At 34.5% G+C, this 25012-nt stretch overlaps 1 protein-coding gene across 2 annotated transcripts in view; it reads left to right on the top strand.

Annotated features, from left to right (window-relative positions):
• LOC130230559 (dedicator of cytokinesis protein 9-like) overlaps positions 1-25012 on the top strand; it is a 209327-nt gene that overhangs the window by 29446 nt on the left and 154869 nt on the right. The window lies entirely within an intron of this gene.

The following is a 25012-nucleotide window of genomic DNA, read 5'->3' as shown; positions in this document are numbered from 1 at the left end:
AAACTCATTATAGCATTTAACACTGAAAAAAGGTGATCATTGTGATATGTTACTGTTACTGTGTGAGTGTTGTTCAGCAGCAAGAAATAGAAGCCGTTTCTACAATATAATTTCCAGGTGTTGGTTAGAACAAAAACTTCTTTAAATATGGAAAATATTCCTTCTATTGTGTGCTGTTGCATTTATTTACTTTTATTTACTTAATTTACTTTTTTACTTTAATTTACTATTTACTTAGTCAGGCTCGCTCCTGTTGATGTTGTCAATCTGGCAACCTGCGCTTACGTGTGTTTTGGCGTGCAATACCTAGTTTAACCACTGGGTGTCAAACTGACAGAGTGCGCCTTAAAGGCTGATATATACTTCTGCGTCAAGCGCACATGTATGCTACGGCGCAGCCTACGCGTAGACGCATAGCCCTCTCTGGGGCCGTCGGTGTCGCTGACGCGCAACTCACAAAAAATGGAACTACGTGTTGCAACGACGCATAGCGCAAGCTCTGTGATTGGTCAGCTTGATAGCGCTGACAAGTGTGGGCGGGACTGAGAGCCGTGCGAGCCAGATGGAGCGAGTGTTTACAAGTGTGGAGTCCGGTGAAGGATCTCCTGATGGCAAGTTTTGTTTTGTGTTTACCTCATGGTTAAAGTTGTTGCACGTCTGCCGGTTCCTGCCTCAAAATGAGCGAGTTTAAGCCACTTGTACATTAAGGTAGCGTTAAAAAAACAAAACACCAGTGAAGAAACTCGACACAACATAAATACCTACTGCCAGCTAGTGTTTCTGAAGTGTTATTGCAGAGCAACAGAAACAGCGCGCAGAAGTATGAATGCACAGCTACGCGCGTTGCATGCGCCGTGGGTCACGTCGATCACTTGAAACAGAAGTATAAACCAGGTTTTTAAAGAATGTTAAAGAAACCGGTATCCATAGACTTCCATACTAGGAAAAAATACTATAGCTGCGTCCCAAATGGCACACTTACACTATGCACTCATGCACTATGTACTTATGCACTTACACACTCAACAGCATAGTACATGTATGTAGTGTCGTCCCAAATGGAGCACTAAAGTTTTTTTCACTTAGCGGAAATTCAAACCGTTTCCCTGATGATGTTTGACGGTTGCCAAATCAGTGAAATAAATGACCAAACTATCAAGTAATACCTGCCATGAGTAGAACCACAATCACCAGTGGGAGGCGCTATAATCACTCTTGTAGGAGAATTTTGCTTTCACAATCCAAAATAAATGTGCGCCCGATAAGTGTGCCCGATAGCTCCGGCCTTTCTGCCACGTGATCAAACCTGTGGTTGTTAAGTGCGTAAAGTGTCCATCATTACACACTTAATTTTACCGGTTAAATGAGTGCATCATCCGGGTAATTAAAGTGCACTTACTATTTTTTTAGTTTTCAGTGTGAACGTACTACTTACACTATTTATACTACAAAATGGTGTAGAATAGTGCATAAGTATGCAATTTGGGATGCACCTAATGAAAGGCAATGGTTACCTGCTTTCAACATTTTTCAAAACATCTTCTTTTGATTTCAACAGAAGAAAGAAACTTGAGTAAATTGATGTATAAACATTTTTTTAGGTGAACCATCTCGTCACGATACTGGAATTTCCAACTTGATATGATACTTTGAAAAATATCGATATTCAATACTGTTTTGAAACTGTGGGGAACCAATTGTGCAACATCATAAGTATGCAAATGAAGAAAAAAAAACATAATGTCCTCCAAAAGCGTGGTAATAAATTACAATAATAATAATAATAATATTAATAATAATAATAAATTTGTGCAATGTCATTTTGTTTTCTGATTTGAACAAAAGTATAAAATCTTATTATTGTTATTATTATTAATTAGTTATCTCCCTACTGGTGAGAAGAGACACTGCGAGGGCGCGAATCCAGTATTGATACTAACCAAAAGCAAGATTGTATCATTTTAAATATCTCAGTAATGATATTTATTGATATATTTATATTTTTGACAACACTATTTTAAACAGCATTTGATTGACTTGTGTACAAAGTCATCTTGTATATGAGGATAATTGAGACTGATTGCATGTGTGCAGAGGAGAGAAGGTCTGAAACCCTCCTCCTCTAATGGATCATCCTCATGTTAGTGCTTGCCTGTTGTGAGAAGGATTTCCCATGATTAAAGGAGTAGATTATCTCTCAAACTGGCGCCCTATATTTGTACAGTGTATGTGATGTAGGCTTAGGCAAACCAGCAGCTAGTGGGTCAGTCTGGGCTCACTGACTGACTGATTCTGGCTCTTATTTTTCCATTCAATTATATTGATCCTTTCATTCACCTTTCACTAAATTTGGATTTATATCATACATGGCCAGATTTAGCAACAGTTTGCACCATAACAAATTGTCTGGATTTATTAAAGATACAGTAAACCTAATAATGAGAAGGAATGCACACAGTAGTTTTTTCCCAAATGGTACACTATACACTATGCACTTACTCAACAGTGTATTGTTGTTCCAAATGGAAAACTAATGCACACTAATGGAGCATTATAAATCACATAGCTCCTGTAAACCACAATGAAATGCTTGTGTGTTCTGATTCGGATTCTAATGTTTTTAACCATTTCCAACTTGTTAAATTGCTGTCAAATTAGTGAAATATACTACCAAACTAACTTGCTTGCATAATCCAAAATAAATATATGTATTACTAATAATGTGGCTCCTCCCCTTCCACTACACAAACAAACTGTGACCATAGAGTGCATGAAGTGTTCAATATTCCACACTTCTTTTTATCATAATATCATAATTTTTATCATACTTATATAGCATCTGGGCATTGAAAGTGCACTTGTTCTTTTAAAAATTTTCAGTGTGAATTTGCTACTTACTCTATATATTTATACAAAATATGGTAGAATAGTACATAAGTACACTGTAAAACCCAAAAAGTTAAGGTAACTCAAACCATTTGAGGAAAACAATTGCAACAAACCATTTAAGTTCAAAAACCTAATCCTAATGAGTACTGTGAACTTAATCCATTTGAGTAAATGAAGCAATTTGAGCACAGTAAAACCCAAGTAAATGAAGAGAACTCAAACCAACCGAGTACTGTAAAACCCAATAAGTTAAGGCAACTCAAACCGTTTGAGGAAACCGATTGCTACAAACCATTTAAGTTAAAAAAACTAATCTATATGGGTACTGTGAACTTACTCCATTTAAGTTGCAGTAATGAGGTATTTAATTAACTCATTACCTTCAACACTGAGTTCAAAACTCTTTTCAAATGAGTAGAAATAATTTTCAGTAAATTTTGAGTTAACTACACTCTTTTCATTTCATAAAATTGACTGTCAGGTTTTACAGTGTATACAATGAGTTTGTAGCAGATGAGTTTTTAGAGTTTCCATTTGAGAATGTATAGGAGAGTACATTTATCACACCAAATCAACAAATCACATATTCGTGGTTTTACTGCAATTTACAAAATGTTCCAACTTTTTAAATTTGGCGCCGTAGATTAAGAATCCTGTGTGATTAACAGAGGTTTGTGGTAGCCAATTTAATTGTATTTGTGGCAGTAAAGTGATCCAAAAAACAAAAATGCAAATTCTGTCATCATTTACTCATTCTCCACTTGTTCCAGGCCAGTTTGAGTTTTTCTTCTTCTGTTGAACACATGGAAGTCAATGGTTACTGGTTTCCAACATTCTTCAATATATTTAGCCAGGAAACTTGCTCATGCAGGGTCCATGCTGCGTTTTTTGCAGGCACTGTGACCTACGGCAAGCACACACCATTATCTAAACTGACCCAATTTGGGCAAGCTTAGGTATGGTCTACAGCTCTGGGCTCACTGTGGGCTCCAGGGAAGTGGCCCACACTAGCGGATAACCCACATTAATCCTAGTAAGGCTATACCATTTGGGCCCAGAACAGGCTACCATGCAGGGCTTTTGAGAGTTGGTGTATTAGTGTTGGCCTTGCATGGGCAGCCCTCACCTAGCCACCAGGAAGCCCTCAGTTGACCCACACATGCCCTGCATTGGTGGCCCTAGCTCTAAGGTGCAAATGTTTTGACAACACACTCAATGGAACTGTGCTAGACGTGGGCCAATTGAGGACCAGCACAGTCTTGTTTGCAGGGTCTTCTTTTGTGTTCACACTCAAACTGGGGTGCGTTTCCCAAAACCATCGTTAGACAACTAAGGTCGCAAGTTCTGTCGCTACAAACATAGTTTGTTGATTTGCCGTTTCCCAAATCCGTCGCTTTAACGAACATTCCCAAACTGCGTCGCAAACTTGAGCACTCACAACTACACCTCTGGAGCTGTAATACTTTGCAGTATATAAATATAAATGTTGGAGAGTCACTTTACTGGATATTGCACATAATTTCATGGTATCTATTTAATTTAGTAAGACATTTAACTTTAAATTACTGCATCCTTTATACAAGCGTGTAGTATATTAGTGTAAATAAACAAATTTTAGGGTGACGCGGTGGCGCAATGGGCTGCACTGTCGCCTCACATCAAGAAGGTCGCTGGTTTGAGCTTCAGCTGGGTTATATTACCAGTTAATACTTTGCAAGTGTACACTGTAATAAAAAACCATGCCGCCTTATTTTTTTAAGTTGAATCAAATTAACATTTCTAGTCATCTCAACTTACATCAGACTAAAAATGTTAAGGAAAACTTTGTATAACTGTATAACCTTGTGTCATAGATTTGTTTTACAATGTAGTCATAGTATTGTATTATAGTATTGTATGTATTGTAGTCATAAGGTAAGCACGTTGCTAAATTGTATTGGTTTCTTAATATCTAGTAAAGAGCAGTCACACATAGTACAGGTTGATGACATTTTTATATCATTTTACTTTTTGACCTATTTGTAAAAACAGGACTTTTATTTTGACATAGATAAAAACCACTGCAGGGAAGGACTGCCACAAACCAAAACTAATATATTAAAAGTGTTAATTTTATTGCAGCAATGATATGCATGTCTTACCTTGTGTAAACTACTATCTATTTATTATGTATTATTATGGAATATATATTGTCACGTTTAATGAAGTCCAAACTGCAATGCCAGCTAGAAAAATGTAGCAAACCCAAATATGTGTTTATTCATTCATTTTCTTTTCAGCTTAGTCCCATTATTAATCAGGGGTTGCCACAATGAAATGAACCACCAACTTATACAGCATATGTTTACGCAGTGGATGCTTTTCCAGCCGCAACGCAGTACTGGAAAATTTAGTTTACCTAATTCACCTATAGCGCATGTCTTTGGACTGTGGGGGAAACCGGAGCACCCAGAGGAAACCCACGCAAACACAGGGAGAACATGCAAACTCCACACAGAAATGCCAACTGACCCAGCTGAAGCTCAAACCAGCGACCTTCTTGATGTGAGGCGACAGTGCTACCCATTGCGCCACCGCACCACCCTAAAATGTCTTTATTTACACTAATATAATACACACTTGTATAAAGGATGCAGTAATTTAAAGTTAAATGTCTTACTAAATTAAATAGATACCATGAAATTATGTGCAATATCCAGTAAAGTGACTCTCCAACATTTATATCTAATTTTAAATAAAAAAACACATCCCTTTCACAGGAATGCAGAGATTTGATTGTCTATGACTGATAGCATTTTAGAGCCATTAAAATAATAAATCCCAATTTCAATTTGTCGGTGAACACATTATTGATATATCATCATTACCTGTTATATTATAAGAGCAATCTCAAATGCAAGATTAACAGTCAACACACCCCAGCTCTTTTAATTTACTTGCTAAATCAGACTAATGTTTACAGGTTTTAAAACAGAAGATCAGCTTTTGTACATAACCATATCACTGCCTCTTTTGTATGCGTCTATTAAATTTTAATACCATATCAGTCATTTTACATAGAAAACAAGTCAGGATTTACATGTTCCATTCTTACTGTAATGAATGCTGTTGTATTTGCAAATACGAGAGAGCAGACTTCTGAAATCTGAGTGTAGTTTTTCCAGCAGTAATTCATAGCTCTTAAAAGTATCCCTTTAAATTAAAGGCATTGGTTTTAACTTTTTACTTTTCACTCTTACTTAATATTTACTCATAAATAGATTTTATATTGTGTTTTTCTTAACAATAATTTTTAAGTTCATTCATTCATTCATTCAGCTTAGTTCCTTTGTTACCACAATTCACCTATACCGCATGTCTTTGGACTGTGGGGAAAACCGGAGTACCCGGAGGAAACCCACGCCAACACAGGGAGAACATGCAAACTCCACACAGAAACGTCAACTGATCCAGTCGTGACTTGAACCAGCGACCTTATTGCTGTGAGGCGACAGTGCTAACCACTGAGCCACCATGTCACAGTGACAATTTTTTAAGTTTTGTATGATTAAACATGTTTGTACGTGTAAAATTTAGATTTTTTTTGCTGATTCTTTGGTTTATTTTGTAATATGTAATGAGTTTATGAGCAGTGGAATGAATGGTTTTATGGTTAAGTTTGTTCTAGCCAAAGCGCCAATTATTCCACAAGAATTTAATCATTTCAGTGCCAAATATACTTACTACACTGTAAAAATATCCGTAGATTAGCAGTTTTCTGTATTTTGTGATTTTTTTTTTTCATTTTTTTCCATTTGTGCTTTTGAATTGCATTATGGGATCTAGATCTTTCTTCCAACAACTTAAAAACTTCAAAAAAGTGACTTTTATGGACATTTTTAAGTCATATATTGTCTTGTTTTATATTAATCTACAAAAACCATGTAATAAACTGGCAGTACATTTTCTGTTATTTTACAGACTTGTTTCTTTATATGCTATTTCTTATACATTATATTATTTCAAACTACTGAAATGTCAATAAAAGTCACTTTGTTAAACTGTAGAGTTGAATTTTCAACATCTAAAGTCGACAGAGCAAAGATCAACATCCCATAATGCAATTCAGAACGGTAAATAAATGAAAAACACATGTGAATCACAAATTAGGGAAACTGTTAATTTACAGATACTTTTTAGTGAATTCAAGATGCTTTCTTGTTATGTTGGTTTAATTCTGCATTATAATGATGACCAAAAGGCAAACCAAAACTTGTTGTGAACCACCCACAGCGCAAATTCACACAATGAATAATTATGACTAATACATCTGAACTGCTAAAAATGTGTTCTTCTAATTAGCATTTGTGTGCTATTTCTAACAGAAGTTAGATCTTCTTTTTTTACAGTAGAGGTTCATTGAGGGCCTAGTCTCTGCGTGCTCCATTTCCACATGACGAACAATGCTAACACTGTCCTGTGTTCTGATTAGCGCTGTGCTGGATCAGTGTTAGCAATGTGTGAGCATAGCCAGAGCTTGTGGCCACCAAACTTAAGCCAAACTCCAGCCGTGTGAGAAACTCTCTTTGTCCTGGTGTAACCTCATAGTACACAGGGCTTTATATGCCATATGAAAAAAGCATTTGTAAAATAAACTATTAAGTGTTTTATTATATGTTCCTTACATCCAGTATGAAAGTCATTTAACATATATATATATATATATATATATATATATATATATATATATATATATATATATATATATATATATATATATATATATATATATATATATATATAATAGTTTTTTCTGAAGAAAATCTTATTTGTTTTGTTTTATTATAAAATATATTTTTTTATTTTTTAAGGTAGAAATTATTAGCCCCTTTATGCTATATATATTTATTCGATAGTCTACAGAACAAACCATCGTTATACAATAACTTGCCTAATTACCCTAACCTGCCTAGTTAACCTAATTAACCTAGTTAAGCCTTTAAATGTCACTTTAAGCTGTACAGAAGTGTCTTGAAAAATATCTAATCAAATAATTTGTCCTGTCATCATGGCAAAGATAAAATAAATTATTAAAGAAATTTTTATTAATTCAATTATTATAAGTTATTAACACTATTATATTTAAAATTGTATTGGAAAATAATCTCTCCGTTAAACATAAATTGAGAAGAAAAATAAACGGGGATAATAATTAAGGGGGTTTAATTATTCTGACTTCAATTGTAGATATAGATAATTTTTCCATCAGTAATTCATAATACCTACGTATGCCTTTTATTTTGAAGACTATATTGTTTGTTTCATTTGTATAATTTTATCCTATTTTTTTTTTTTTGTTAGATATAGTTATATTGTCCGAAATTTAGGTATAATAGCAACCTTGTTAACAAAAAAATAACAGATTTTGCTCAAATGGCCCACTCTTAATCATTTGAAGTAATCATTATTACAATATTGACCAAATCAATCGTGATTATGATTTTCCCATAATCGAGCCGCCCTACTCCTAACAATATACTGGAGTAGAATTTTTTTTTCTTTTGATATAAAACCATCTTTATAGCTCATCTATGTGTATGTATGTGTGTGACCGATAGCTTGTGATGTAAATAGTTCAGCACATGAACGTTTCATCTTCATTTACACACACTCATGTGGTTTAGCAATTTCTTTCTTCCTTAAACACAAAACAAGATATTTAATCTTGTTTATATATGTAATTTATTTTCTAAAAAAGACTGACAGAGTTGTTAAAATGGTTGTGATGTTGAAGTGATGCAACTGTGATATAGTCAGCTTTTAGCTTTTTACTTCTGTCATTTATATTTAGCCGTCAAAATCTAGAACATTGAAAAGATTGGAAAAGATTGAAAAATCCCAGATTGTTTTTTTGTGGGAGCCAGCATGATACTAACCTCCTTCAAAAATACATCATCACTTCACAATTTTTCCCCCAACACTATTTATATAAAAAAAAAGCCTGCAAATGGCTTACATTTTATTTTATTTTTTTGTGGTGACACTTTACAATAAGATTAGTTAATGTTAGTTAATGCATTTACTAAAAGGAACAAACAATAAACAAAACATTTTGGTAACACTTTATTTTGATGGTCCGTTTGTTGAATTTAACTTACATTGCATCTACATGACAACTAATTCTCATTAGATTATAAGTAGACTGTTAGGTTGGGGTTAAGGTTAGGGTTGTAAGGGGTTGCTAGGGTGTAAGTTGACATGTACTTGCTAAGTTTCTTATAGTCAGTTAAATGTCTGTTGAAGGAGCAGTATCAACAGATATTAAGCAGACAGTCCACTAATACTCAAATAGACCATCAAAATAAAGTGTGACCTACATTTTTTACAGCATTTTTTACATTTATTACAGTATTTATTCTTGTTAACACTAGTTAATGAAAATACACTTGTTCATTGTTAGTTCATGTTAACCCGCAGTGTATTAACTAATGTTAACAAGCATTTGGATGTTAATAATGCATTAGTAAATGATGAACTGTAATTAATAAATGCTGTATGAGTATTGTTCGTTATCAAATCAAATCACTTTTATTGTCGCATCATCAGCAGCATGTGTACTATGATGAGTGAAAAGCTTAGGTGCTGGCTCCAGACAGTGCAAATTACAACAACATACTCCCAAAAACAAAACAGTATACAATTAGCAATGTTGACAGTAATATGTAGAAGACAATAAAGAGGTGAACACATAGTCAGACTGTTGGTAAGAAATGATCGTAGGCAGTATTGTTTTACAAGTAAGGATTGGTTAAAGTACAGTGAATGCTACATTATTAGTTCATGTTAGTAAATAGATTAACTAATGAAACCTCATTGTAAAGTGTGACCTTTTTTTGCATATTAAACCAGGATCTGAGATTAACTCAATGAAAGATGGCATTTGCTGGCAAGGCAATACTAATGTTGGTTTTGTGCCTGTAGATGGCAGAAGAGCCCAGTTATAACACAAGTTTTCTGATGCCTTATGCTGTATTTATTGACCTTAGCAAATAGAATGCTGATGATCCTCAGCTTTTTGACTCCTAATATACTTTTATGCTCTCTTCCTCTCTCTCTATACCCTTTTGTCTCTCTCATTTTCTCTCCCATGAAACACCTGCTGTTTAATTAGTCAGGTTGTAAGCAAATTTTTTCATTTTTTTTCTCCCCAACACCAATTATTTCCATATGTGCATGCACTGTTGTATGGATTTGTTCCTAGCCATGCTGTGTGCTTTGTCCTCTGTGTGTGTGTGTGTGAATGAGTTTTCAGGCTCATATAATATTGTCCAGTGTTGAGTATTGCAATATCGTCTCTATGGCAACAGCCACACACATTACATCATAGTTTGACAGTGAGTCACCTGGACCATGACGTCAGCAACCCTGTGACCCGGTTCAGCTCAGAAATGAAATCCAGACGCAAACCAAAACAATATGCAGAAAACGTGCCTTCGAGGAGCAAAATATGAAGCATATAAACTTCAGACTCCAAGTTACAAATTTTAGAAATAGACTTTCATACGAGATGACTGGATTTACATGAAAGCAGAACAGCTCACACTAATTAATGGAGTTTAAACACATAAAAATGTGTTAAAAAGAAAAAAGTGAGCTAATATGCTTTTGTTTTACTTCTATTAAATCTCACGTTGCTTGTTTATGCCAGTTTTTAAATTACAGTTTGAACATCTGGTAAATGTTTTGTTTTTCCACATTGTTGGAATGGTTGCTAGGGTGGTTGCTATTGCCTATGTCATACAAGCCCATCTATGTCTCTATGATAAATCCAACCAAGGCTCATTCTGAAAACGTACCTCTATATACATTTCTGGAGAGAGCAAAATACGTCCCAGGAGCTAGGTTTTTTGCAGTGTTTGTCTACGTGTGTCCACCAGAGGCCGCTGTGTAAGCTTTTTGAGATCTCAAATTTCACCAGTGCCATTCGCACCTGCTCTTCTCATGTAAATCCACCATTGGTTGCTGTCAACTGAATGAACCGACTGACCTATCGACTGACCCACCCTCCTACTTCCCTAAACCCAACCAATAGTGATTTTAAAAGCACCGATTGACCCGCCCACCCACTTCTCTAAACCCAACCAACAGTTTTAAAAAGCAATCCAGAAAAAGAAAATCCCTCACCTGATTTTTACCACTTTTTCAGATTTTACCACATTCTCACCCTGTTATTTACTTGTTTATTTTATTTTTTGGCTTTTGTTTTTGTCTCATCTGTTTTCTGGAACCATTCTTCACCAGAATCAAACTCCATCATTGCAGTTTACTCACAAATCACAAATCCGCCAACAGTCAGCTGGTAAGCGTGAATAGGAACAGCATCATTTAAAGACAAAATGCAGCCATACGTACCTCTGGCTACATAATTTGCACTCTCTAGGAATATATACAGGGCTACGTTTCAGAATGTGCCTATGTTCGATAAATCATGTCTAACTATGACTTTTTTGGCTGAAATTTTATGTACAGTGTTACATAAATGTGTTAAAAACAAAAAAGTGAGCTAACATGCTTTTGTTTTTCTTCTTTTAAACCTCAGATGGTTTATGCCAGTTTTTACATTATAGTTTGTGCATCTGATAAATGTTGTTTTGTTTTTCCACATTGTTGAATGGATGCTAGGGTGTTCTGGGTGTTTGCTATGGCCCATGTCAGACAAGCCCATCTATGTCTCTATGATAAATTTAACCCAGGCTCATTCTGAAAACTTACCTCTATATACATTTCTGCAGAGTGCCAAATACGTCCCAGAAGCTACATTTTTTTGCAGTTTTTGTTTTTGCTAATCCACCAGAGGCTGCTGTGTATGCTTTTTGAGATCTCAAATTTCCCTTGCGAGTACCATTTGCGCGTACTCTTCTTGCGTAAATTCACCAGAGGCCGCTGCCGACTGACTGACTGTCCAATCGACTGACCCTCCTCTCTTGCTCAACCCAACTGTTAGTGTTTTCAAAAGCACCGATTGACCTGCCCACCCACATCCCTAAACCCAATCAACAGTGTTTTCAAAAAAGCAATCCAGGAAAAGAAAAGCTCCCGCGGCCGGCTGATTTTTATCACGTCTTCAGATTTTACAGATTCTCACACTTTTATTTACTTGTTTATTTTAGTTTTTGGCTTTTGTTTTTGTCTGGAACCGTTCTTTGCCACACTCAAACACTTTTGTCACGGTCAACTCTGCAGGTCTGCTGACGTACGCAGCGAGCCACTGGACAAACTGGTAACAGCGGAAAAGCCATCCACATGGAGATAAGCAGTCAGCTGGTAAGCGTGAAAAGGATCGGCATCATACCGCCCTGTATCATTCGATTTAAAGACGAAATGCAGTCATACGTACCTCTGGCTACATAATTTGCACTCTCCAGGAATGTATAGGGCTTCGTTTTCAGAATGTGCCTATGTTGAATAAATCATCTCCAACTATGGCTTTTTTTGGCAGAAAGTTCATATACGGTGTTACATAAATGTGTTAAACAAAAAAAAAAGTGAGCTAACATGCTTTTGTTTTACTTTTTTAAAATCTCATGTAGCTTGTTTATGCCAGTTTTTACATGTGCATCTGGTAATGGTTGTTTTGTTTTTCCACAATGTTGGATTGGTTGCAAGGGTGTTCTGGGCAGTTGCTATAGCCCATGTCAGACAAGCCCGTCTATTTCTCTATGATAAATCATCTTTGACCATTTTTTGAGCTGAAATTTCATACTGTGTTACATAAATGTGAGAAATATTTAATGTTTAGGAGTAGCTGTCTGGGACGGCAAGGTGGCTCAGTGGTTAGCACTGTCACCTCACAGCAAAAAGTTTGCTTGTTTGAGCCACGGCTGGGTCAGTTGGCATTTCTGTGTGGAGTTTGCATGTGTTTGCCACAGGTGCTCCGGATTCCCCCACAAGTCCAAAGACATGCGGTATAGGTGAATTGAATAAACTGGCCATAGTGTTTGTGTGTGAATGCAACAGTGTATGGGTGTTTCCCAGTACTGGGTTGTGGCTAGAAGGGCATCCCCTGCATAAAACATATGCTGGATAAGTTGGCAGTTTATTCCGCTGTGGCGACCCCTAATTAATAAAGGGACTAAGCTAAAGGAAAATGAATGAATGAATGAATGAATGAGTAACTGTCTGTTCAAATCTACTTTCAAATGCATTAAAAAATGTTTAAATCAGCAGTCAAATCTGACAGCAAAATGATTTTATATGATTGCACAAATCAAGCTGCAATATATGAAATCATATACTAATATTTTGATTTACATTCACAGAATTTTATATACTCGTGTGTCACACTTCACACTGCACATTATTTATATCGAATGCAAACTCGACCCCCTCACGAATGAGAGTATTGCAGCTGGCTAGTTTACACTTACAGTTTAAATGTTTGTATTTTACACACACCAGTTGTTTTGCTATGGAAGACCATTGCTATTCTTCCATCGGAGTAACCGTCATAATGCCTTAAAAAACTAGTTCACCCAAAAAAAAAAATTCTGTTATTAATTATTTACCCTGAAGTCATTCCAAACCCCTGAGACCTTCATTCATCATCAGAACACAAATAATAAGATATTTTAGATGAAATGCAAGAGCTCTCCCATCCTCCATATGTTCCGGAGACGATAAACATTTAGAAAAGAAACCAAAAACATTGTCAAGACATTCACGTGACTTCATTGGTTTAACTGTAATCATATGAAGCTCCAAGAACACATTTGTGCACCAAAGAAATTGTAAAAACTAGGGATGCTCTGATCAGGATTTTTGCAGCCGATACCGCATACCGATTCCTTGTCATGATGATCGGCCGATAATGAGTATCAATTCTGATGCTTCAAGCTTTTTATAACTGTGCCACGGCATAAAGCACATTTTCCCTCTAAGTATGATACTTAAGTGGAGCTTTCTCCTTGTGAAGTTTAGTTATAAACAAATTTCGAGAGGATCACGTGCTTATGATTGCTAGCGGCTGGATCCGCATTATCCAATTCTCAATGCACCAATCAGACGACTCCTAAGCTACTACAAATACCCTGGGTTACGTACCACCGCTATCTTCGTTTTGAAGAATCCCCCCATCCACCCCTACTCCTCCTTCTTCCTAGATGGGTGACACGGTGGCCCAGTGCTTAGCACTGTTGCCTCACAGCAAGAATGTCTCTGGTTCTAGGCTTTACCAAACTAGCAGACATTTCTGTGCGGAGTTTGCATTTTCTCCCCGTGCTCACATGGGTTTTCCCATGGTTCCCCGGTTTCCTCCCACCGTCCAAAAAACATGCAACATAAGTTAATTGACTAATCCAAACCGACACTATAGACATGCTCCTAGTAAATGGTTATCTCTCAAGAGCAATCACTGGCTGTTCATTGGTTATTACAGCGGGGGAGTTCTCGAGATCTACCTGAGCTCAAACTCCCCTCTCGCCTTGCAACGGGAGGGAGCCCCGGGCTTGAGGATCTTATGAGCTCAGGGCTCTCTCCCGGGACAGCATGCCAAACAAGCTTATAATTAATCATCAGCTAAGTGTGAACTCTTGAAACCTAAGAGAATAAATTAAGGATGTTGCAAATAATCCCTTAAACACATCTCTTAAAACCATTTAGTGTGGACATGCATGTTGTTTCTGAACAGAAAAGAATAGTGTCTTCCTCTACTTGTAAACTCGTAAACAATCACACTTGCGATCGGTTCATGAGATCAGCCATATTAGCGAGTACCGATCAAGTCTTGAAATGTGATTATGGGCCAATACCGATCTCCTGCTGATCGATCGGAGCATCTCTTGTAAAAACGACTTTTTTGACAATGTATTCTCTTCTGATTTTGGTCAGTGTGAGCATTTACTGTGAGCATTTACCAATAGATCAGCAGCACAACACACAAGTGCTTTATTGCCCGTAGTAAATGTAAACCCTGACCAAATGTAGAAGAGAAGAGGATGACAGAATTCTTTTGGATTTCATCTAAAATATCTTCAAATATAATAAAAGGTCTTGAGGGATTAGACCTGACATGAGGTGAGCACTTAATAACAGATTTATTTTTCCTTTTTAGGTGAACTAACCCCTTAATGTATGTTTTGCATAGCAGCAATATTTGAGCTGCTATTCATTTGCATCATATAGACATATGGGGATGGATTATTTCGGTAAAAAAATTAAATAAATAGTGTCCATCTGAACAAATAACTGTAATATACATCTGGGAACCATGAGCGGGAGTAATTAATGGGATAATTTTGGTTTTTTTTTGGGAGGAGTATCCATTTAGGGCTAGAAATACACATTACATAAGTCAGAACATGAGTGCTTAGCCAGTGCTTATACTTGTGTTTGATTATAAATTGTGTACCAGCATTCCAATATTGGTCTTGCATTACTTGAGGTTAATCATTGAATACAGTTATGGTCAATGATCAAGTGCTCAACCGAGTGTTTGCATACTTGCATAAAGCATGTTCCTGGCCATGAGTCTAAGCAATAATGAAGCTACATGTGACCACTACATAATCTGATCTGACCATTTTTGTTAAAGTGCACCTATTTTCCCCCTTTTACAAGATGTGAGATAAGCCTTTGGTGTCTCCGGAATGTGTCTGTAATGTTTCAGCTCAAAATAACTATCAGATTATTTATTATAGCCTCCAGAATTTGCCCATTTTGGTGTGTGAATATGGTGTAGCTGTTTTTGTAGCCTGTGGCTTTAAATGCAAATAAGCTGCTTCTCCCTGCACACCGTTCCCATGTGGTGTCTGCTTCTCATCATGTGTTAGTCAGATAAACAGCACAGCGACAGAGACAGACACGGATGAAGCTGAAATACAGCTCATTAGTAAAAAAGTTTATTTCATGGATTTGTGGTGGTCTCACACAAATGCGACGTTACTTTATTACAAACATGCTCTGTTTTAAAAAAAACGTTTTAAACTTATAATGCAAATAAAAATCACACAGAGTGATTTTAATCATCCCAGTTTATTTGAAAAAAAAAATGTAGGTCATGTGTATACATGTTATTATAGAAACGCAGTGTCTGTTAATCAATTCGAGGGGCGGGGGTAAAACCGCACTCCTACATCACGCTGCGGTGGGCCTCAAAATCACTGGGATTTGGGTCCTATTTTAACGTCAGGAAATTTTTAAAAAGTATCAAACAATTTTTAAAAAGTGACAAATTACAAATACTTAAATTACTGTAATTTAGTTGTTTTTCTCAGAAATAGTAATTTACTCAGAAGTTTTAAAATTGTGTACTTTTTACTTTCCCTTGAGTACATTTTTAGTGCTGTATCGGTACATTTACTCCACTACTTTCCTTCAACCCACAGTCACTACTTTATTTTCTATTGTCTATGGGGATTAGAAAAATCAGTCCTGTTATTCCTGTCCAATCAAATCGCACATAGAAAATAAATCGCATCATAATGAACTACCTCAAGACATGGGTGATTAATTATTGCAGCAAACTGTTTGGAAGCATTAAAAGTGTCCAAGTAGATGTCCAAAATCTTTACATTCGTTGACCCAGAGACTGTTTAGATGCATGTCACTGATGAGAAGAGGACGGATGTTTACGGTTTGATGACCGAAATGGCCTTAAACACTCAGCAGGCACATGATGTCAGGTTGATGTTGTACCCCAACGTTGTGGCGATGTTGCATTTTGTTTGGAAATGAAAATCAGGTTCACATCAGAACCCGATGTCAGGCTGACATCAATTTCAACCTACCAGCCTGAAAAGAACCAAATATCAACGTCAAATGATGTTACAGCTTGACGCTTGTGGATGTTACCAGATTTTGGTTGCCATACCTGATCAATAAATGTCAGTATTTGGCGTCAATATGATGTTGGTTTAAGGCTCAACGGCTCAACGTTGGCACAACCTAAAATCAATGAAATATCAACGTCATTTGTCGTCATTATTGGAAAATAATGTTGTCCTTAGGTGCTGGCTACACTTTGAATTTTGGTCACCTGACGTCCCAACTTAAATCTATCCTAATATTAATATTAATATTGATATTAATATTGTCTTATGACATTGTGTGCCCTCTGATCAATAACTAAATGCACTACAGAATGTTACATTTACACACATCCACAAATTACATGTAAATGCGTCAGCTTTTCACAGCATAATACTCACTACTCACTACTCTACTTTTGAAAGGTCTACTTTTTACTCGTACTTTGAGTAATATTTACAACAGATACTTTTACTACTTGCATGACGTTTTTAGGCTAATAATAGTACTTTTACTTGAGTAAATATTTTTAGTACTCTTTCCAGCACTGCTGTTGACACACTATACCCACACACAGTTCTGTCCAAACAGCTTCCAAAAGTTGATTTTCATCATAGGTGCCCTTTAATATTAGAAAGTGGCATTTTTCAATTTGAAATGCGTTTGCTGAGAAATGCTGACAGGAAGAGGAAGTATTTTTACGCATGTGCCCTAATTATGCCCTAAAGAAAAAGTGTAGAGCATTGGCTTAATTTTAATGATTGCTTTTAATGAATCTCCTCTTGAGGAGGTTTTGTGTGTGAGAAAGCAAAAGACGAAAAGTTATCAAAGCTTGCATGCTTTTGATCTTCTCTTTGTCTGATATACTGTCATGGATGTGTGTGTGTGTGTGTGTGTGAGAGAGCAGGATAGAGCGTTTGAAGCTGCGCAGTGATGTATCTGTACTGAAAATGTCCCTTTCTGTGTGTGCATTAGGCTCAACAGTCTCTTTGGTCAAAAGAGGCCCAAGGAAAGAATGTTAAACCTGCTTTAGCAAGAAGTCAGGGATTCATCTCAAAAGAAGCTGTACTTTTGTAACTGGTTTTTCTGACTCAAAGCCTTATATTTTATTTGAGTTATTTTGCATTCTGTTTGGATTTCAAACAGTCATTTATTCATTTTCCTTCAGCTTAGTTCCTTATTTAACAGGGGTCACCACAGCAGAATGAACCGCTAACTATATCAGCATATGTTGTTGCCCTTCCAGCCACAAATACTGGGAAATTCAAACATTCACTAAAACCTTAAAATTAGTGATATTAGTGTGATGATGTTAATTCAGTTACAGTATGTGAATTATTCTGATTAACTATAATTAAGTCTACTGATGTTCATCTGAAACACATCATTTCTTTAGCGAGAAAACATTTCTTACAGTTTGAGAAAAGTTCTTGCATTATCACTATACCACTTGGTTAAATGTAAAAAAAAATTTCTGAATAAAATACATTTAAAGGGATAGTTCACCCAAAAAATGAATCACTTGCTTCACTTGCTCAAAACCTATTTGAGTTTTTTTTGTTGAACACAGAAGATATTCTGAAAAATGCTGGTTCTTGCACCCACTGACTACTATTGTAGTAGTTTTTTTTATTACCATCGAAGTCAATGAGTCTCAGCAACCAGCATGTTTCAAAGTATCTTCTTTTGTATTCAACAGAAGAAAAACCATAAAGGTTTAAACCACATGAGGGGTGTCCATGGAGTTAATTTTAATTTTTAAATTAAAAATGGTCATCATTTACTTATCTTTTTCATTCCAAACTCTTTTTTTCAAAACACAAATGTAGATACAAATATAAAAGTCTTAATTTAAATCTGCAAATAACTGTGTATATATTATTGTCAACATTTGAAGTTTATCAAGACCTTTCATGAAAGTTGTCATGAAAACTATTGAGCAACACGCATTCTTGTCTTTGGACAATTTTGAAAACCTTTTTGATCCAATTCAAATATTAACTAGCCTACATGATGCGTTTTGAAATATTTATATGTGTATTTTAATTCGATTTGATTTGTTTAATCCTTCCAAATGTTGTTCAATGAAACAATGTTCATTAAAAAGGTTATGAATACAACTATGTAGGCTATGCATAGTACATTACACGCAAAAAAAAATCTAATTAACATTGTATTATAAAACAGATACATTCACCATTCATTAGATTCACAAAAAAAACTTTAACCCTGACAGCAAAATGCACCTATGAAATATAGGGTATGCGCTATTTAATATATTGGACAAACTCAGTATACTACTTAGCCTTATATTCACCATGTCGTCCCAAACCCATACGAATTGTGTTCATTTTTAATAGAATACAAGTTGCTCAATTCATATAGATTTATTTGTTGTTCTCTTTATAAGCATATTGGGATAGAAATCTCATATTTAATCAGAATCAGAATGAGCTTTATTCACCAATTGTGCGCAAACAACCAAGGATTTTGCTGTGTTTTGTTTTAGACAATTAAAAAAAATATTGTTTAAGGGGGCTAATAATATTGACCTTAAAATGGTTTTAAAAAGTATAAACTGCTTTTTTCTAACTGAATTAAACAAATAAGGCTTTCACCAGAAGAAAAATTATTATAGGAAATAATGTGGACAAATTCCTTGCTCTGTTAAACATCATTTGAGAAATATTTGAAAAAGAAATTCATAGGAGGGCAAATAATTTGGACTTTTTTGACAACTTTATGTATACATCTATCAGGGGGCCATTTCAGTGACTGACAATTTATAGGAGGGCTGTTTTAACATTAAAGCACAAGAAAAAAAAGTGACGTAATTAATGCATCTTAGACAACAGACCTGATGTTTATATTTCAAGCATTACCTGTCACCAGTGATAATGTGAATCAGCACATTTATTGCTTGACACAACTGCTGAAATATATCTGTGGCTGTTTAAATTAGCATTTTGGCATTTAAATAGTCATAATAATGATAATAATAAGTATTATTATTCAGTCCCAACCAATTGTTGCTTTACCAAAAGTTTAACAGATAGCGCTGGAACAGCAGAAACAATTTGGGTAACTTTACTGACTTCATTGGCAATTGTTTTTCTAGTATCTTTCTTTATTGTAAAACTACAACAAAGAGGGGTAAAGTAAGAATATATTCACATTTACTTTAACAAAATAAATTTAACCAGCAGTAAAATGTGCATGTTTTAATAGAAATCTCAATTCGCAAATTAGGAAAATCTATTAAATGAGACCATTTGAATCGAATATTAGCAAAATTTGTATATTTGTTACACCATCAGCATACGTGTAAGCAATGAAAAAGTGTTTGTTCAACAAAATACAGGTGGTATAAAACTGATAATAATCAAATGACCCTTAAATATTTACAAAAATAGAGTTTTGGTAAAAATAAAGCATTTATGCACATTTATTTCAACGTTTAAATCAGCCACAGAAATAATATGCATGTGCGTTACTCTCGACTGCACACTGAGAAAAAACGAAAGTAAAACTAAAATACAGTTTTATATACTGCAGTACTTTAAACGTCCAATAGGTGGGGGGGTCAAAACCACAAGTGGCTAAACGTGACAGCACAGTAATGATAGTAAACATATGTTTTGGGGGCACAATCTCGTAATATGAGGAGTTTGAGACTCCTGATCTAGATGGTTTATGTGCAATATGGGCATTGTTGACTTTTTTAACTGTACACACAAGAAATACTAATATTTATATAAAAGTATTTACAATTAAGTGACTATTGATTACAAAAATCATAAAGAGTAAGGGTCCTGTATGTTTATGAATATAAGAAAACACCCAGCAACTGATGTGCTAAATAATTAGGCTGAATATGGCCTGAGGGAAAAAAAATCTGTTTTTGATGTCTTAGTGCGTAGATATTTGTAGTGTCTGCCTGAGGGGAGAACTGTGATTAAAATTACCTTCATTTGTGTTCCCAAGACGAGTACATTTCTGGAATGATGTGAGCCAGAATTTTCATTTAGGGGTGAAGTAACCGTATAAACATACAAAAACACAACTGAAAATCAGCTCACATCAGGGAGGAGTGCAAATGCTGACATCAGCGGGTGTTTCTGCATAATGTTTGAATTCCTGAAGTTGTGTAGAAGTGCATGCCAAACTGCTGCTCAATCTGATTGGTGCAGGCAGTTGACCAGCACCAATCAGTGATCACACCAGTGCCCCAACACCAAAGCGTGAGCTGTAGGCTTTAATAAATCTGCTCTAAATGTAATGCCAAACTAATGCCTGATGACCCGGAGCAGGGTTAAGTCAGTCTTAACACAAACGAGCACTTATACAAGATATAAACATTTAAAGACATATTGCTGTCAGCAGTAACCGTACATTTACTGGACACACACGATGCACTCTGCTGTCATGTGAAAGATACAGTATAGATAGAGACAGATCTGGTCAAATGTGGTCACACACGTCACCCACATTCTTCAGGTCCTCGCAGCATGTCATGTCTGATATGTCTGAGTCATTTACTGTAAAGTAGGTGACCGTGTCAGTGCCCAATGAAATATTAACACACAGAGACATAGAGGGGCTTTGCTGCACTTTCAGCTGTTGAAGACTATACACTGTAAAAAGTTGACCTTTTTTAGAAGAATTGAGGAAACTGATTGGCTGAAAATTTCTTAGTAGTGTATTCATTTTAAATGAGCATAACTTAATTAAGAAGTTGTAAATACAAACTGTTTTAAGTAAACTTCAGTACCAATGACTCAAAATAAATAGTTGTGTTAACTTCTTATTAGTGTTCACATTACTAGGAGAAAATTATTAGAAAACCGATTGCCTTAAAATTATCAAGTAAGCTGAACTAAAATATTTAGGAAAATTCAAAAACCAATACCTTACCTACTCACTCCTAGGATCGTTTATATCAAAGTATCTATTATATCAAAGCTGCAGCATCTAATTTCTATGAGGTATATTATTAATAATATTTATGCAATATTATAGAAATATTTTTTGTATAAATAATATTTATGTAATAATATTTATTTATTTTTATATAAATACTATTTTATTTATTATTTATTTTATTTATTATTATTAATATTATATAAATATTTTATTATCATTTATTATATAATCATATAAATATTATTACATTTATTATATTATTATATTATAATTTATTAATATATTAATTAATACAAATTTTGAACATCAAAGAATTGAAAAAGCTCTCAGATTTATTATGCTTATGTCTGATTATGCTTAAGTTTTAATTCTTCCACCTGTTTCCTCAGTTCCCTCATCACCATTCTCTATCCATAACATGCTTTTGACACATGACCGCTCAAAAGTTGTAAATACATATTATTGCAAGTCAAGATTACTTGAATCTTTTTATTTTAACAACTAAATGTGCTAAAAAGTTGAGATTACTTGTTTAAATATTGTAAGGTGAAAAAATTGATTTATAAGTTAACTGCTCTTAATTTTATTAGTAAGAACAGCTATTACTTTTACAGTGTAGTTACAGCTTTTTTGTGTGTTCAATAGACTAATAATAGGCTTGACGTTTTTTTAATTGATATTTGTATTTCTAAAAATAAAATCTAATAATACATTTTTATAAAACAGAAATATAATAAACACACACTTGCACTCATCTAATTATGAAGCCTACATTTATACAGTTGTCCGTTGTACTTGTGCTACATGTTGAATTTTAAACGTACAATAAATGAGCAGTAAATGTTTATTGCATGTTTTCACCAGAATTACTGTATTGCATCTGTTTGGCATTCATATGCTTGCCAATGCTCATTTAACAGATTCTGTTCAGTTTATTGGAACAAAATGAGCAAAGAATTGCTTATTGTGGACTGTGCAATATAGGCATGGGCCGGTATAAGATTCTGATATTATGAAAACCTTGGATAAAAATATCAAGGTGTCACGGAATGACGGTATTGTGATTACTGCTCTGAAAAATGTCCTTTTTAAATATCTGCTTAAAATTTATTTTAAGAAACATTTAAAATATTTTGTAACAGCAATTTTGCATGTGGAAGGTCCTTTTCTGCTGGAGATACTGTTGCTCTACCAACTGGTTGACCATGTTTTGACTGTTTTAAATAATGACTGTTAAAGTCATTTAAAGACTGACTGATTTAAATAATGGCTTACACACACAGCATTTTTGGATTACAAAAAAATCAAACAAACATAACCCTGTTGCACTACTACACTTGATTTTGGTTTTAAGAAAGCATGATAAATGAGAATCTGAAATATTTTATGGCATACTTCAAAAAATAAAGATGATTTGGTAGTCAAAATGTTTTATTTTGTAATTTTGTTTATTTTATAATTTTTTCTAAATAAATTGGTCTTACACTTTTGATTTTACATAGTATATGTATTAATTCTGGTACTTTTACCATTAACCGACATATCTACCATTTGGTAGAGGTTGATATTTTAGAAATTATGGCATGTGTTGAAAAAAAATGCATTGAGTGTGTTAACTAGCGACATTAGAAATGCAATCAAACATTTTTTTCTTGGTGGGACAGTTAAAGGGTTAAAAACGAAATAAAAATATCTATAATAATTTCTAATTAAAGTCTCAAAAAACTTACATATAGAGTAGGAACAGTATAACAAATTTTTTTTTGCGGTTTTAAAACCTTAACTTCGCTAAACCGCGGTAAACCTTGAAACTGGTTATCCCATGCCTAGTGCAAAACACAAATAAGTGACTTTCTTTATGTTTCATGCATTCGTCCAACAGCAGCCACCTCTTTGTCCTCTGAAGTTTTTTTCAGATGTGTAAAATAAATAAATAAAGCTACATAAGTTTATGTATTGCATGAAGTTCATAGCTATTTAAGTTTACTATGGAAAAAAAAATACATTTTACAAAGCATTTTACTAAAAAAAGTGAGAAAATGTTTAATAAATTCTCTATCGTGTTTGATAAATGATCTTTCAGAAAAAAACTAATTATTATCTCATTATTCCTCTTCTCATATTAACTTCTACTTTTTTAATCATTATTATTATCACTATTCTGACTTGTCTTTCTCTTGTTATATCCTCATTATCATTATTATTGGGATATTTACCATTGTCATTATTCAGGTTGTAGTAGTAATAGTAGTAGTAGTAGTGGTTGTAGTAGTAGTTTTGGTTGTTGAAGTAGTAGAAGTTGTTGATGTGGTAGTAGTAACAGTAGTAGTTGTGGGGGTTTTGGTGGTGATGGTGGTAGTATTAGTAGTAGTCGTATTAGTAGAATCAGTAGTAGAGTTTGTAGTTGTAGTAGTAGTCATGGTGGTAGTAGTAGTTGTTGTTGTTGCTGTAGCACTAGTAGTAGTTGCTGTAGTAGTAGCATTAGTAATTGCTGTTGTAGTAGTAGTTGGTGTAGTACTTAGTGCAGTAATTATGGTGTAGTAATTATTATTATTATTATTGCTGTTGTCATTATTATTATTACTGTTGTCCTTTTTTACTGTCATTATTACTGTCATTAAATTACTATCATTGTGGTCACTCCTTACCACTGATAGGTTTCTCTCTGCTTTATTTATATCTATGTTATTTGCTGAATTTATTGATATGTGTGACCTAAAAAAAATTATAGTTATGCATGTTATATATAAATTCAGTTCTGTCTGATTCTTGAATCTGATTGGCTGATAGCTGTGCAATATTCTGCAATATCAGCACTCGTACAGCCTCTTCACCCTTGTGTATTTCAAAACCCATATAGAGTGATGGCAGATCAATAAACTCACTACAGTTTGACAAATATTGCAGCTGTTGGACAACATTATGTACTTTTGAAGCTTTTTAGGTGAGAATGTAGTTGTTTAGATTGCAAATATGCAGTTAATTTATAAGGATAGGACCTATTTAAAACATTTTGAATTTCAAAGATACTGCTCTTCGGCATCCATCAGCCTGTCATACTGAGCAGAGCAAAGACGATTGACGTTCCGCCACAAGATGGCGATAGAGACAACATAATAAGCCAGTCTATCTATATATATATATATATATATATATATATATATATATATATATATATATATATATATATATATATATATATATATATATATATATATATATATAGGCAAGTATATATATATATTGATCTGAAGACTATCGAAAAAATATATAGCTTTTTATATATAAGTATATATATAGATATGTATAAGGGTAATAATAATAATAATAATAATAATAATAATGATAATTTTGTCTTTAAAAAGGTGTTGAAAAAATTAAAACTGCTTTTATTCTAGCCGAAATAAAACAAATAAAA

The sequence above is a fragment of the Danio aesculapii genome, chromosome 6, assembly GCF_903798145.1.
Source record: "Danio aesculapii chromosome 6, fDanAes4.1, whole genome shotgun sequence".
Classification (NCBI taxonomy): Eukaryota; Metazoa; Chordata; class Actinopteri; order Cypriniformes; family Danionidae; genus Danio; species Danio aesculapii.
The sequence above is the reverse complement of the archived record's forward strand: the minus strand, read 5'-3'. Positions and strand labels throughout refer to the sequence as shown.